At 44.5% G+C, this 15,588-nt stretch overlaps 1 protein-coding gene across 2 annotated transcripts in view; it reads left to right on the top strand.

The window, feature by feature from the left end:
• Positions 1 to 15,588, top strand: part of PRDM11 (PR/SET domain 11) — a 59,637-nt gene that overhangs the window by 25,876 nt on the left and 18,173 nt on the right. The window lies entirely within an intron of this gene.

Genomic DNA, 15,588 nt, shown 5'->3' with positions numbered 1-15,588 from the left:
CTTCTGTGTTCTTACCAATCAAGAACACTGCCTTCAGTGGTGGATTTTTGAAGAGCTAGATAGTTGGTGTCAGGAAAGCATTCCAGACAAGAACAAAATAACTTTGAGGTTAATTGGATTGTTGGTCCAAATGAACATTTCCCTTATTAACTTCACCAAGGAAAGAGGCATAGTGTGGAACATGTGTGGAGACACTACAAAGGCAGCCAATCCAGCCTATATTCTGGCACTGCTCTTCCTTTTTGTCTGCTTGATGAATGGAGGGTATCCTGACACTTGTATCCAGGATGTTCAGCCAATGAGGCAAGAAAGGTTGGAGATCTTAATACTGTCATGTGCTCTTCTGTGTGTGAGAAACCTTTACTCCAGTAGGACTGGTCTCTAGTCTGGAGTTATGTAATTCATGGAAAAGAGAACGGGTGGGAGGAGGAATGGATGGATATTTGGATGTAGCTCTTACAGCAAAGATTTCAAAGATCAGAAGCCATAGTCGAGATTTTCATGATTAGAAGCCATGGAGAGATTTTTCTGCCATTGTTACCTCTTCTTGTAACCCAATCAGGGGCAAAAGTGGGAGTAGAGAAAACATGGTCCCATGAAATGAGAACCTTATAATAATATCTTCCTCCTGGATTTGACTTGCATGGCCCTACCACTACCAATTTCATAGTGGCCCTATCCAGGACCAGTTACCAGTACAGCACCATAGGACAGAATGACTTCACAGGAACCTTTTCATAAACCAGCATTTGCCTTGGTTATGTCCTGATGGAATGGCCAATCTGTTCTGCTCAGCCTGGTAGAGTAAGTAGACTATAGAAGGTTGGATGGAGAGAAATGGGACAACAATGGAGATAAGGTGCAAGAAGGTCACCAGACTCCTTTAGGGGTTGTTTATCAGCATGTGGAAACTGACCTGTTTCACTACATGGAGTGAAATCTTTCTGATCCTTCCACATACAGCCTGGAAAAAGTGCTTCCCACAGTAGTAGTGTGGGGACTATGACTGTATTCACGCTAACAAACATGGTGTTACTAGAAAGGATTGATGGGGAAAGTTTTTGTGAATTCAGAAACTTGCAGATTTGGGTAGGCATTCAGGGTCCTGCCTTAGCATCTTACCCCTCAAAAGCTATACTGCTAGGAATGCTGTAGCAGCACCTGAAAAAAGAGTAGCTGTCTCCTTGCTATTGCAAAGCATTCTCTCTGGGAACAGAGTGGGTCTGCTCACTGGTGTAGGGTAATACGTGGACAGCAGCCTGAGCTGATTCACTTTGTATTGTGTTATGTGTCATTTTATGTGTGTTTGACCCACCAAATCTGATCATCTTTATATTCCTAATGGTGGAATTTGGCACCTTCCAGTTCTTACTCTTTGGGGAATCCACATCCTCTTTACCTAGCGCAGTGGATAGGAGGAAGGGAAGAACACAAGACATGGCAAGTGACGAGCAGCTGTCAGATGACACATACAATGTTGCATTTTTCCTTCTCCTCATGCTTTGTCTCTGAGAACCTGTTGGAGCTGGGCTGCATGTTGAGATGGCCACTGATCCAAGAACCAGTCACTGTAACAGTCTCCTCTTCGCATGAAGGGTTGTTGTCTCTAGTACTGCGTGGAACGTAGTGGTTTGTTTGTAGGGATTTGTGTGAACGATCTCGGTCTCACTTCACATAGGGACTGGCTTTGAACAAATGCCCTGACTAAACTCAAACCTCAGTCAAAATGGCTATGTTGCCTCCAGCTTTAATAAAAAAAACATGAATCTACCCCAATCCCGAATCTTACAAGGGCTCGCGCAAAACCGAGAACCGGCCTGATTGTATTGGGTTACTTTTGGGATGTGGAGGAGACACTTCATACAGCTCTTGGTGACTCTTTGTCATAAGGGATGAGGCAGGGGATACGTCTGGAAAAGAGAACTGCCTTTGAAATAGGGCAGGGAGCCTTAGGAAACCCTTCTGGGTGACTCACCATTGTCTTCATTGGAAGATGGTGAAGGGAAGCATCTGGAGTTGCAGCAGTGTCTAAGGGGATTATCACAGTGTGGTGTCTCAAACGTGAGAGTCCTAGGCTTGGTCTACACTAAACCCCCAAATTGAACTAAGGTACACAACTTCAGCTACGTGAATAACGTAGCTGAAGTTCGAAGTACCTTAGTTCGAACTTACCTCGGTCCACACGCGGCAGGCAGGCTCCCCCGTCGACTCTGTGGTACTCCTCTCGTCTAGCTGGAGTACCGCAGTCGATGGCGAGCACTTCCTGGTTCGACTTATCGTGTCCAGACAAGACGCGATAAGTCGAACCCAGAACTTCGATTGCCAGCCGCCGAATTAGCGGCTGGGTGTAGACATACCCTTAGAATTCCTGTGGCAGGTTACAGTCTCCAAGCTGTTGCTAGAAAAGAGCACTCGAATTCTCAAAACCGTATCACCTGGTCCAAATCCCCACCCTTGGGATAGGAAAGTCTTAATTTACCTCACCATATGCACATATGTGCATGGAAATGTCTCTGTGTTTTCTTTTTTAAGTTTTGCATTGTTGGTGCAACTCCTTGGGAACATTTTCCTACCAGGTTTATGATGGCCGCATATGCACACAGTTGGGATGGGTTTGTAATAGCACTATCTTACTTTCTTCAGCCCTTTGGGGATGACCAGGGATGGATACCTGGCTTCAGTGCCCATGCTCATTTAATTTAGTTGGGTGGCATACATCCATTTCTGTTAGCTCTCAGCATGTGGGTCCTGAGTGCTCTTATGGGTCCTCCTGTTTCAGTGAATTGCTGTGAAGGAGTAAGAAGTAATATATTGCAGTATCACTCTGAAACTCTGATGGAACCACAAGCTCCCTGCAAACAGCACTCTGAGGCCATTGTGCATATGCTCCTCAGAAGCAGTGTAGAGTGTAGGTGGCTTTGTGTTCAGAATGGTTCTGTATATCACACATTAGCAAGTCTCAAATACTCCTTTGCATCTGAAAGTGAAGGTTGTACAGCTTTAAGCTGTCTCTGGGGACCTGCCCCTTCTGAGCTGAGGAGTGAATTCAAAACTATGGATAGGCTGTTATGGCTCCTGTGGGCAGGGCCTGGCAACATCCCACATTTCATTCTGCGTGGGCCACAACACCTTGAAAGTTAAAGCCTTCTCCTTCCATTCACCCAATAGGTGCCAAAACTAGAGACCTGAAGAATCTCTAAAGGGCAAAATGCTAGGTTTTAATACCAACCCAAAACTCATTCCAGGCTCCTGATAACTATCACTACACCACACGAGCCTGTCACAAGTCTGTGCAAACCATGTCTGCTGGGAACCTGACACTTGCTGGCTTCATGTTTTGTCTTAAAATCAGGCCAGACTTCCCAGTTTTGGTAGAGTTTTGTTTTTTGGGTGTTTGGATTCTCTTAAATGGCAAACTGAAAGAAAAATTCCACTTTGATGCACAGACTCAGAAGAAAAAATTGGTATGAGCCCCTAGGACCTGAAACTGTGATTAAGTGCGTCTGTGCAATTCCCTGTACGGCATTAGCTGCAATGGCAAATTTGGGACCCATAATTCACCACTGGTGCAGCTCCAACAATGATAGATGTCGTGGAAGCTGTAATGTAGACAGGGCTCAGTCTTGTTAACACTGTCACCTTACCTTGCTCAGAGCAACTCCCAAGCGAATTCTCTGTTAAAATCTCACCTGCTTTCCGGTTATAGAGAGATTATCATACTGTAACCCCTTTTGACCAGAACAGTTAGCCTGTACTGGAAATCTTGCCAGTTGTTTCAGTTAGAAGGAGAAATTGATGATGTCGTCAGGTATCTGTTTGATACAATTCTGCTTATTTACAAAGAATGTGCATAAAGTCCAGTTTCCCTGAACGCAGTAGGAATCATACAGGAGACAGTTTCCTTGCAAATATTCCAATCCTCTTTTCCCAGCTAGCATTCTGCCCCCAAAGCTCTCTCTTAGCTGTCTCTCAGGATCACGCTACATGTGCTGCTCTGGCTGTCCGCTTTCTGCTGCCTTCTCTGAGTGCTTCTGAGGTGTTTCTGGAATCATCTGTGCGCAGGCAGGTACACACAAACACACACACACACACACACACACACACCCTCTCCACCAGAACAATCCCCCCCCCTCGGTATTTGCATTCAGCCTCCAGTAAAACCCCTCAGCCCACATAGCCCAGCTCCTAACCAGCCTTTTATGTGGCCTGTGTTTTGGACAGTGGCTCCTATTGTTTCAGATATCTGTTTTGTAAAGGAACTTAGCTGCTTCTTACCTTGATCCTAAACAAGGCCGCTGTTGTGCCTTCAGTGAAGTTTTGCCCCTCCCTCAACGTAACAGTACTAAGGAAAACAAACAAATACACCTGAAAGGAGTCCACTTATTTTTTCATAAGTTTTTGTCATAGTTTACATTTGTCTAGTGCCTTTCATGCCAATGTATCCCAAAGCTCTCAGCACTGGGAGGCAGCCACCTCCTGATAACTAGTGCAGATTACAAAAAAATGGGACATATTACCTACCCCTTAAAATGTATCTTGGGATCTTTAGTGTCCATGCAGCGCAGACAGGACTTTTTGTTTAAGATCTCCTTCAACTAACACTCCCCCGCCCAACTGCATGACATTGACTGTAACTTCTGGTTGAACATGTAGTGACACCAAGCAGTAACAATATAATTATAATTAGGCATTTTAATGTGTGGTGCCAGATTAGATTAGATTAAACTGATTTTTAAAGACAAGTTAGATTTTTTTTCATTTTCCCCCTGCCACCATGGTGCTACTATGGCACAGAGTTAAGGTGGTTTGGATGCTCTAACTGGACATTTCCATACTTAATATGTTTGGATTTTTTTTAATTTTTAGCATATGTCTGAATTTCCTGGGTTTGTAATTGTTGATTTTGGGGTTAGTTACATCATCACTGATTTGTTTTTACCTTAAATTACAGATATATACTTTCAAACGTTACTCCATCTTGATGTAGATTTTGTGTGAGAATTTCCTTTTTTAAATGATCAGAGACTTCATACATCAATGCTAAACAGGAAACCCAAAGAAAACATTATCATATATTTTTAATGATTGGAAGATGTGTAGTATCATCCTTAAATCATATTTATTTGAAATTTTGGGGCCAGAGTCACCTATGTGTTCTGACTGCTTTACTCTGCTCTGGAATAACACAAAGCACCCTGAACATACTGGTTCGGTAAGCTGGGTTTACAGGTGCTTTGCATTCTCAGTGCACACCTGTTTCCCCTGCCCCTCCAGTCTTCCATTCTCCTGCACCCGCCAGGGCCAGATTAACCCATCACTGGGCCCTACGTAAACATACACTTCTGGGCCCCTCTCTGCACATGAATAACAAACAGCTATAAAGTACACTTGCCATGGCTGGGCTGGCTATGTTGTGGATCTGCCAGGACCAGTTCTCATCGTGTTGCTGCTCACTATGGCAGAGGGGCAACCGGGCCAAACTTGGATGAGTGGCGTAGTGACCCAGCACTACTCAGTGTACTGTACGGCTGTTTGTTGGAATTCTCTGAAGAATAGTATTCATTAACTACACCAAAGAAGAAACTTTCACTTAAGATAATAAAGTAAAAAAATTACCATTAATCAGTTCTTAAATTTTAAAAAAGTATTCATATGGTAGCCTGTGGATAAGATTTTAGTGAGTTTTAACTTTAAGGGAAATTGAGCCTGCATTGTGTTCCCTTATTAAAATAATTTAGAACACACAAGTAAGATCTGACACAGCATACTAAGGGTTTTTTTAAAGGTCCCATTTTTAAATTGTTAATTCATAAGCTAATTAATGGACTTTGTAAATTCTCACAACATTCATTCACTACTCAGTGTATTGGTGAGGATATGCTGAAATGTTCATACGTAACAAAGGCTTTGAATCCCTGCTTTGAACTCAACTCAACCTTAATTGTGGGGCTCAAACTAGCACCTCCGTAATAGTCCCAGTTTCAAGCTTGAAAGTTACGTTTTAAAAAACAAAATGGCTGCCCTTTTCTGTCTCAACTGAGGAATATTGAAAGCTTGTTGTGGGTGTGGGCGGAATTGGTCCCCACCAACTCTCTCTTGCTGGAGATCAGCCCCAGTGCAGCACTGGCCATGTGGTTGAATGTGGGGGGTGTGGTACTTGGCGTTGATTTCTTTTTACCCAATTGTGCTTTGTGGGATGTTCAACCCAAGGAATATGACTGAACGAAAGAGGAAGCCCAAGTTTTCCAAGGAAGAGCTGGACATTCTGGTCACTGAGGTGACCCGGAACGAAGCCATGCTGTTTGGGAGGGAGACAATGCGTCTATCCCATGCTGACAGGGACAAGATCTGGGAAGGCATAGCCAGGAAAATCACATCAGTCAGCCAGGTCCCCAGGTCTGTAAAAGACATTAAGCACAGATGGGACGACATGAAGAGAAGGACCAAGGACAAACTGGCATTCATGCAGAGGTCGCTCTCCAGCCCTGGCAGCACGGGGCGGCCCTCGGCCATCGTCCTGACCGCCCACGAGAGAGCCATCGAGTCGACGCTGCATTCGTCACACCAGATGCACGGCTTCCGGAGAGCGGATCTGGACGTGGTTGACAGCCCATCAACGAGCTGTAAGTATCTCTACATTAACCTCTGTTTTATGCTCCCATATCTCAGTTTTGACACAGCGGTGTCATTTGTGTATGATACGAGGTATTGTGTTGCCTTCCTGCTCACTGTGGTGTTGGTCACTAATAGGTCTCTGTTGATCATGGTGAAGTGAGATGGAAGCGAGTTTCCCCCATCCCAAATTAAAATTTTATTCAGCGTCCACTTCTCCCAGCCTTTTGCCCTATTGTCTCTCGCCCCTCCTATGACTGGACAGTAATAAGGTTCTGCCTTTTTAAGGGGTGGGCAGCAGCTATCAAAGCCTTACCCAAGCCAACCAGGTATGGGGAACTGGATGCAACTACTTCCAGTCAGTGGAAAGGTAGTTATGAAGGACTAGGGAGGGTTCCCAAAGATGCAACCCAGTAGGGAGGAGATTTGCACCAAGTCCCATTACTAATGGATCCGCTGCACTGTAACCAGCTTCAACAAGGTCCTCTTTTTGTGGTGACCACTGACACTTGTGCTCAGGCCATTGTGGGCTTCTTATCTAGTGGTTTGAGTGTTCAGTGTAAGTAATATCAATAGAAAGGGCATGTTGATGATTTTTTTTTTTTCCTGAAACAGAAGATTGACTCTGCTTTTTAGTTACACTTCTTATAGTGAAACTCACTAACCCCTTCCAGCTCTGTAGGCCTAAGCTCCTTTCTATTCTGTGTTGGTTTGGTTTGATTTTTTGCCTTTACTTATGAATTTTTCTGTGTGGATGTGGAACTTATTTTGCAATAAGCCTTTGGAGAGATGAAGTAGAGAAGGAGGGATATCTGTTATTCTGGAAAGTGGACTAAGTATAGTTTCACTCTTGGTCTTCTCCCACCATGTTGTGTCTCTTCCCTTAGTACTCTACCAGTTAACGTTGTTAACAGAAATGCAAGGACAGAATTCTACTAGCACTGGCAAAGTGGGGCTCAGTTAGGGTATGTCTATACTGCAGAGAAAAAACCATGATGCCGTGTCTCAGAACCTGGATCTAGTGACTCAGGCTCACAAGCCTCAGGCTGTGGGGCTAAAAATATCAGTGTAGACATTTCCGCTTGGGGTGGAGCTTGGGCTCTGAAATCCTGTGAGGGGGATGATCTCTGTTTTTTTTTTTTTGCAAGATCGACAGACATGCCCTTAGACAACTCCTTGCGCCTACCTTTGGAAATCAGTAATTTATCTTTCAGAATCAGAAGGGTAATGTGCACATTTATACAGGGTTTCTAGTCTTTATCATCCAGCGATTGAGGTCTGAACTTATAGCCTTTTTCAAAATAGTTACTATGTCTGTGTCAGGATATCAGTAAGTAGCTAGGAGTATAAGGAATTATCATTGTATTTGATGTACCTATGCCTATGAACAGGATTATCACTACATTTTTATTGCAGTCAGTGTCATTGCATTGAAATGGGGTTTTATTTGTGTGGCCTTTTCTCCTTGCATCAGTCTAGCATACCTAGTTAACTTGAGGTCCTGTTGTTTTAAAGCAGCATTACCAAATTACATCCCTTGGCACCAAACCAAAAATATTGCAGTGCAAGTCAAATTTGGCAAGGACCAGGTGCCATTATATAAAATATAATGTAAACAATAGTACATGACCAGGTGTTTGTCATCAGATAGCTGCACATCTCTGGTGAGTTTTGACACTAGCCTGAAGGCCAGCTGTCTTAATTTAACCAGAACATGCAATTTTTTTACTTAACCATGCTTTTGGAGAAGGTAGGTCACCACTATTGTTTAAAATTATTTTAGTTTCTGGTAACAAATCCTGACCCATGTGGTTATACTGAATACCCTCTCAGGTTGGATCCCTCCTCAGCTGATTGGGTTCCTTCACTCTCAATGCCTGAATCACAACATTTGTTGCTCAGGTGCTAATATTTGCTTTACATGGGCAAGCATGTTTAAGTTATGCACCAAAAACTGTATCTGGAGGCTTGTCTCTAATGCTAGGATAGTGAAGAGAAAGCTTTCCAGCTGCTCTAAGATCTCTTGAAACAAGTCATTGGAGAGAAAGTTTTGCCATAATAATTTGCACTTCTTGTTCTGTTTAAAGATGATGAAGATGAGGAAATGCCAGGCCCCTCGCAGGAGCACCACTTCTCATCACTGCAGAGGGATGGTGAAGAAGCCAGCCAGCTCTCTGGGCCTTCTCTCCTCCGCACTTCTTCTTCATCTGATCAATCAGAAGCTACCAACCAAAGGCAGGAAGTGCAGCACTTGTCCCCACATGCCCAGTCATCCTACAAACCCCCTCACCCACGCACCAGGAGTCCACCCCTTTCTAGCTTCGATCGGCAACTACTCCATTCCCACACCCAGCAGACAGACCTGTTCAGGCAGTTCTGCCAGGAGCTGGTGGCTATCCATAGAGACATGGCGGACAGCATGCATGTGATTGGCCAGAGGATGGCTGACCTGACTGGGCAAGTCAGCCAGATGTGCCAGACCCTGACAGAAATCCGTGATGGGGTCCAGGCTTTTCATAGGGTGCAGGACCCTAATGCCACCTCTAGAACTGTCCTGCAGGCACCCTGCTCAAGGAACCCATCTGAGCCCCATGCAGAGTCCAACCAAAGCCCCCCAAAGCAGACTGCTCCTGCACGGACTACCAGGTCACAAAAGAGAAAACACCATTTTTAATCTGCTTCATGTTAAATAAAAGAAGGGAGGCCCATCCTGAGCTGTTGCGAATTCACAGGGCTGCCACCCAAGGATCAGTATTACATGGGGAGGAGCAGCAGGCCCCCCTTACCTGTAAAGCAGTATGAGTTATGGCAGCTGAGTAGTAGGCCTTGCGCGATATTCTGACAAACAGGTGTCTCAAGCCTTTTAGAACCTGGATTGCGGGGAAGTTAAACCTCAACTCTTTTTGTCTTGTAGCTATTTCGAGCCATCATGGCCCCCTGTGCGTAAGTGCTCTAGAGACTAAGGCTTGGTCTACACTACCCCCCTAATTCGAACTAAGGTACGCAACTTCAGCTACGTGAATAACGTAGCTGAAGTTCGAAGTACCTTAGTTCGAATTAGTTCGAACTTACCTTGGTCCACACGCGGCAGGCAGGCTCCCCCGTCGACTCCGCGGTACTCCTCTCGGCGAGCTGGAGTACCGCAGTCGACGGCGAGCACTTCCGGGTTCGACTTATCACGTCCAGACTAGACGCGATAAGTCGAACCCAGAAGTTCGATTTCCAGCCGTCGAACTACCGGGTAAGTGTAGCCAAGGCCTGAGAGATGCAATTAGATTGATTTCTTTGATCTTGGAGAATGCCTGTGAAACACTGTTAGGGCAACATATTTGCAAACTTCCTTTAAAAACCAAACCACAAAATATCCCAGCCTCTGCCCTCCCACCATTATCCTGCAAATTGGCATATGTGCCGTGCAGATTCTTAACTAAGTGATGCATCATTATAGCTTTAAAGGCTGTAATTGCTCATTAGTTCATCTTGTGCTCTGCAATAATGGGAGACCAGGGTTTACTGTAATAATTATATGCAGCTTTGGGAATGGGGATATAAAAGTGCAAATGCCGAGATGGGGAGAAAGTAGATGCAGAGAGAACCTCCCACCCACTGCAACTTGGAAGAGACTGTCCAGGCACTGTTTGACACAGAGGATGGTTCTCAGTGTCCACTGAGAGTAGGATAAGAAGTAATCCAGTTTAGTTTGCAGCAGAGGAAAATTTAACTTAGATATTAGGGAAAACTTCTTAACTATAAGGATAGCTAAGCACTTGAACAGGCTTGAGAGATAGTGGAATCCCCATCACTGGAGGTTTTTAAGAAAAGGTTGGATGAACACCTATCTGGGATGGCCTAGGTATACTTAATCCTTCCTTAGCATGGGAGGATGGACTAGATGACCACTCTGTCCTCCCTACATTTCTATGATTCCATTAAACCCTCAAAGATGTGGTGTTGCACTTACCCAGAACCCTGCGGTATTGTACGCACTTGCACTGCAGGGTCTAATCCATCAATTTCCTTGAGTGTATCTGAGGCTCTGTCTGCACGTCACAGTCAGGGTTAAACATGGCTAGTTTTTTGTAATATGATTGTGGCCAAACAGGGTTGTACCATGTTCTTTTCTGGCGTGTTATAACCTCTATTGTTTTTGTACACCAAAAAATGTGCTAGGTACTCTACAGAAACAAGTAAAGACATCGTGCCTGATTCTGATCTCATGTACACTAGTTTTACATCAGTATAATTCTATTGACTTCAGTGGAGTTATTTACACTGGGGTATCCTAGGGCAGAATTTGAGGCATGGTCTCTGCCCTGAAGAGCTTACAATCTAAATTTCCTGATAGATATCTAAACTAAAACCTCAAACACTTTGTTTCTGTCCAGACAAGAGAGAACTATGTTTCAGCATTTTAAACTTTGTTGTTGTCATAGGCTCCATCTGCCTTTACATGTATAATCTTGATTTTGAAACTAGGTTTTAATACCTTCATCTGACCTGGCTACAACACACATTGTTGAGTTGAATCCGCACAGCAGCTTTTTCACAATACCACTGGGTGTTACCCTGGTTTGCACATCCTCATCTGTCATGCCACCTCAGACTGTAGAAAAATCTGGGCAGTTGTCCCTGTGTGCCAAGAGGACATTCACGCAGAGTGACACCAGCAGCTTGTGAGCCTGTGCTCTCTGGGATGTCCTTCTTTTCATAGAGCTGGGTAACAGGAGGATTATCCAAATTGGAGACACAAACAGAGTTGGGGGGTTCACATCTACACACAAGTGTTACTACCTGGTTGCACGGAGACAGCACGTGTTATCCTAGATCTCTTGAAATGGTGAAACAAAGCTGCCACAGTTACTAGCCAAGTACTAACCATGTTGGGTTTGTGAACACAAATCCAGTTTAGAGCCAGCCTTGTCACAAGCCAATTGCAAATTCAGCTAAAGGTTGTGTAGGCAAAGCCTTAGTGGACAGGGAATTCAGACAGCACAATATGTGAGACCTACTTTACTGTTCTGAAACTGTTAAGAGTCTTTTCTTCTTTCAGCTGTTTGCCATTTCTCTTCTAAAATATACTGTGATAATTGTCTAAAATACTTCAGTTCAGTGTTACTGCAGTGGTTGAGCCATTCCTGGTGTGTATATTTTTATTTGACTGTCCTAATACAAATAGGTAAAATTTTAATTGCTTGAGAAAGGGCTCTAGTTCAAGAAAGCCAAGGTCTGGTGAGGAGAAAACCTCCTTTCTTCTAGGAATTAATCAACTTTGGATTCTCATAGAGGAATTTCCCCAGAGCATCAAGGCCAGAGCAGGGCAATGCTCGCTTTCCTTTCTATTAGTCTGCCATTTTGCTTCAGTTGCAATATTTGTATTCTGTAGAAAAATACTCTTTTTGGTTTTTTTGGTGGGGGAATGTATTTGGTCAGAGGTTGGAGAAACTTTTGTAATGTGGCTTAAGGAGAAACTGAGAAATGGCAAATGTTTTAAAAAGCTTGTATGAGTAAATATGGTGCTACTGCTGGATATTATTAGTAACATTCTTAGTTCATATTTATTATAATATTTGGTCCATGCTGATGTCTTGTTGATATAACTACAAGATTAGCCCCCCTGATTATGTTGTCTTCGGAGAGCTGCCGTGGGAACTCTCAGAGCTAGACAATGGAGGCCTAACCGCTGCAGCTGGTAAGCATCCACAGTTCCCAGTGGCTTTTATGGTAGTTATGGGTACTCAGAAGGTTTTAGGATTAAGCCCTTAATGTACAGAGGCACTTAAAGAGTGATGACCCTCAGAGGTGGTAGTCCTTTGGGGGACCTAAGCAAGAATTATTTAGGGGCCCTCCATTACCCCTTACCCACTCCCTAAAAATACTAACTGCATTATTTCTGATGTACCAACACATCACATACTAATATGCTTGTTAAAATCTCCACATTAAATAAGACAAATAGTATTTTGGGGGTAATACTAAATCAGGGGCCCCCTTGAGCTGCTTGGGGCCCTAAGCATTTGCTTAGTCTTTTTATGCCTGGAGCCACCACTGATGACCCTGTTTTCTGTTCTGCTAATGGGACAGTCTAAAGCGCAAACCCAGGGCTTGGGGGATTGGCGACAAGAAAGGACCATGTATTATAAAATCCAATGACTAGATTAAGTTTTATATATATAATTTCCTCTGTGGGGTATTACAGATGGGGCTTGGTTCCCGGGGAGAATTGTCTGCCCTGTGTAGACCCTCAGTGAAACGGTTGCTTTGTACTGTCTTGCAAAGGGCACTTCCTCCTGTGCACATCACACTGACTGGTGATTGAAGTCTGATAAACAAAGTGCCCATATTGAAGCATACTGCTGTGCTTATGCCAGTATTTCCATTTCTTGTATATGCTGGAAAAATATTTCTTTAAAAGTATTTTGTTAAATAAATTACAATAAATATATAACACTTTTAACACACATGCTTGTTGGGTCATTTGTCCTTCCTACTCCATCTCCGCGTGGATTTGTGCCAGGGAGCTAAAGTTAAAGATCTAGCGTACGCAGCCGTCTCAACAGCCACATCCATTTGCTGTCTGACATTCCCAGACATCCCAGGGCTGCCAAGTGTCACAAACCTGGAGTGACCCACAGCCCAGCCGCAAGTGACAGCCCTGTCACTTGCGGCTGGGCTGCAGGCAGGCATCTCCTGTGGTCATTGAAATGGAGGCAGCAAGCTGCAGATGTTCCTCCTGGATCTGCTGTGGCACATGCCTTCAGGCAGCCAGGTGGGCTTCTCTCTTTCCTCCCCTTGGCTTCTACTGGCACCAGACCAGCACAGAGCCCCGAGGGAGGAGATAGTTCATGTAAATGGGGGGAGAAAAGAGGACAGAATTAGGGAGGCTGACTGGGAGAGGGGCAGAATGACTGAGGCTCCGCCACAACAAACCTTTTCCTGGGCTTCCCAACTGTCCCACAACACACACACACCCTACCCTCCAGTGGCCTGTGGCGCTCTCCAATACTTGAATCTCCACTAGGTCCCCCTTGTTCCCCCCAGATCTCCCTTACTTCTGAAGTGTGAGAGACATAACTACACCAACCACCCCTGAGCAGGGAGACGCTGAGAGCTTCTTGGTCACTGGGAGTCCTGAGTCAGCTGTAAGAGAGAAGCAGGGTAAAGGGAATACAGAACAGTATTCAGCCACTAAATGGAAAGCACATACTGCAGGGCCAGCTTCTGCATAGCTAGGATCACTGCTGGTGCCTATTTGCCTCTCCGACAGCTAAGGAATCAATTCCAGTCAATACACACCAACAAGAGCAGCAGGCTCCCATGTCTCTGAGCAGTGTAATATCTGAACAGTGCTGTTGATCTGAGACCTGGCATTTCACTGGGTCGGAACAGACTGGGCAAAGTCCTTGTCAGCATTTGAAGAGGGATTTGCTATGACTTTACACCTTAGCTTCTCTGTCCTAGGGCATGGGACAGCTGAGAGACTTTATCACCCATGTGAAAGCTAAAATTCATTATTTTCACTTTACTCAGTAATCTGCAGGTACCTCTTAAGAACCCGAAACTATTGCAGATGGATGGGTTTGACTGAGTCGCATGTCCATGGTCACCAGTATCTCTCTCCTTTTGGAACCTCACCTCACTTAGGAATATTGCTGGGAAACAGCCTTAAGGTCTTGTCAGAAGTTGTACCAGTGTCTACGTCGTCACTAGAAATGTTGCAGCACTACAGCTGCACTCCCATAGCACTTTAGTGTGGACGCTCACTACCATGACAAGAGTTCTCCCGTCACTGTAGTTACTCCATCTCCCCAAGAGGTGCTAGCTAGGTCAACACCGGGGATTAGGTTGGCTCAACTATGTCACACGGGGGGTGGATTTTTCACACCTCTGAGCAAAATAGCTGGGTCAACCTAACTTTTTAGTGTAGATATAGTTAAATTGCTTCCGCCCTCTCATGTAGACAGTCTTAAATTGATTTGAGCACGTTAGGCAGTGTCTACACCTAAAACGTAGGTTGACCATTCTGCATCACCCACGGATGTGAAAAAATTTGCCCCCATGAGAGATGTAGTTAAGCTAACTTAAGCCTTGGTGTAGACACCACTAGATTGATAGAAGAATTCTGTCAGCCTAGCTACCACCTAGCTACAGTGATGGAAAAACCGCTGCCGTAGCAAATGTCTGCAGTACGGTGCTACAGCTGCAGTGCCATAGCTGGGCCACTGCAGTGTAGATGTAGCCTTCCATCAGTTTTAAGATAATTCAGTACGGTTAAAAGGCGCTCTTAAACAAATTCAGAAATCCCTACACAATGGGATTGTACTGATCTTAACTACACCAGTTCCTAAACAGGTTGAATTACACCAATGTAATTTCGATTTCACATAATGCAACTCCTGCATTTACAGTTTCACCTGGCTCAGGATAATCAGAGGATTGTAGTCTCCAGGGCTGTCAATCCTCTGATTATCCTGAGCCAGGTGAAACTGTAAATGCAGGAGATGCATTATGTGAAATCGAAACAGACAAAGCAGTGATAACCATGGAGTCAAGTGATGATGGCATATTGGCTAAAACAATGTAATTTGTATGTGTAGACCAGGCCAAAGACACTGGCTAAATGCTAGGTGGTTAACAGCTGGGAACTAACCACTTTCCAGAGTAGGCAGGGGCCACTAGAGAGCTGTCTACAAAGGAACAGGGAATGTTTTTGGCTGCTGGGAGATTGGCTTGGGTAAGGTCTACTGGGAAAATGCAGATCACCTGGCCTTTCTTCTCAGCCAGGAATTCTCTGATCATAGTAATGTAGGAATGGAAAGGAGCTCAAGAGATTATCTAATTCAGTCCCCCGCATCAAGGAAGAACTAAGTATTATCTAGACCATCCCTGACAGGTGTTCGTCTGACTTGTTCTCACAAACCTCCAATGATGGAGATTCCCCAACCTCCCTAGGTAATTGGATACAGTGCTTAACTACCC

Source organism: Trachemys scripta, chromosome 4 (genome assembly GCF_013100865.1).
Source record: "Trachemys scripta elegans isolate TJP31775 chromosome 4, CAS_Tse_1.0, whole genome shotgun sequence".
In the NCBI taxonomy this organism is placed as follows: domain Eukaryota; kingdom Metazoa; phylum Chordata; order Testudines; family Emydidae; genus Trachemys; species Trachemys scripta.
This window is presented reverse-complemented; position numbering and strand designations above follow the sequence as displayed.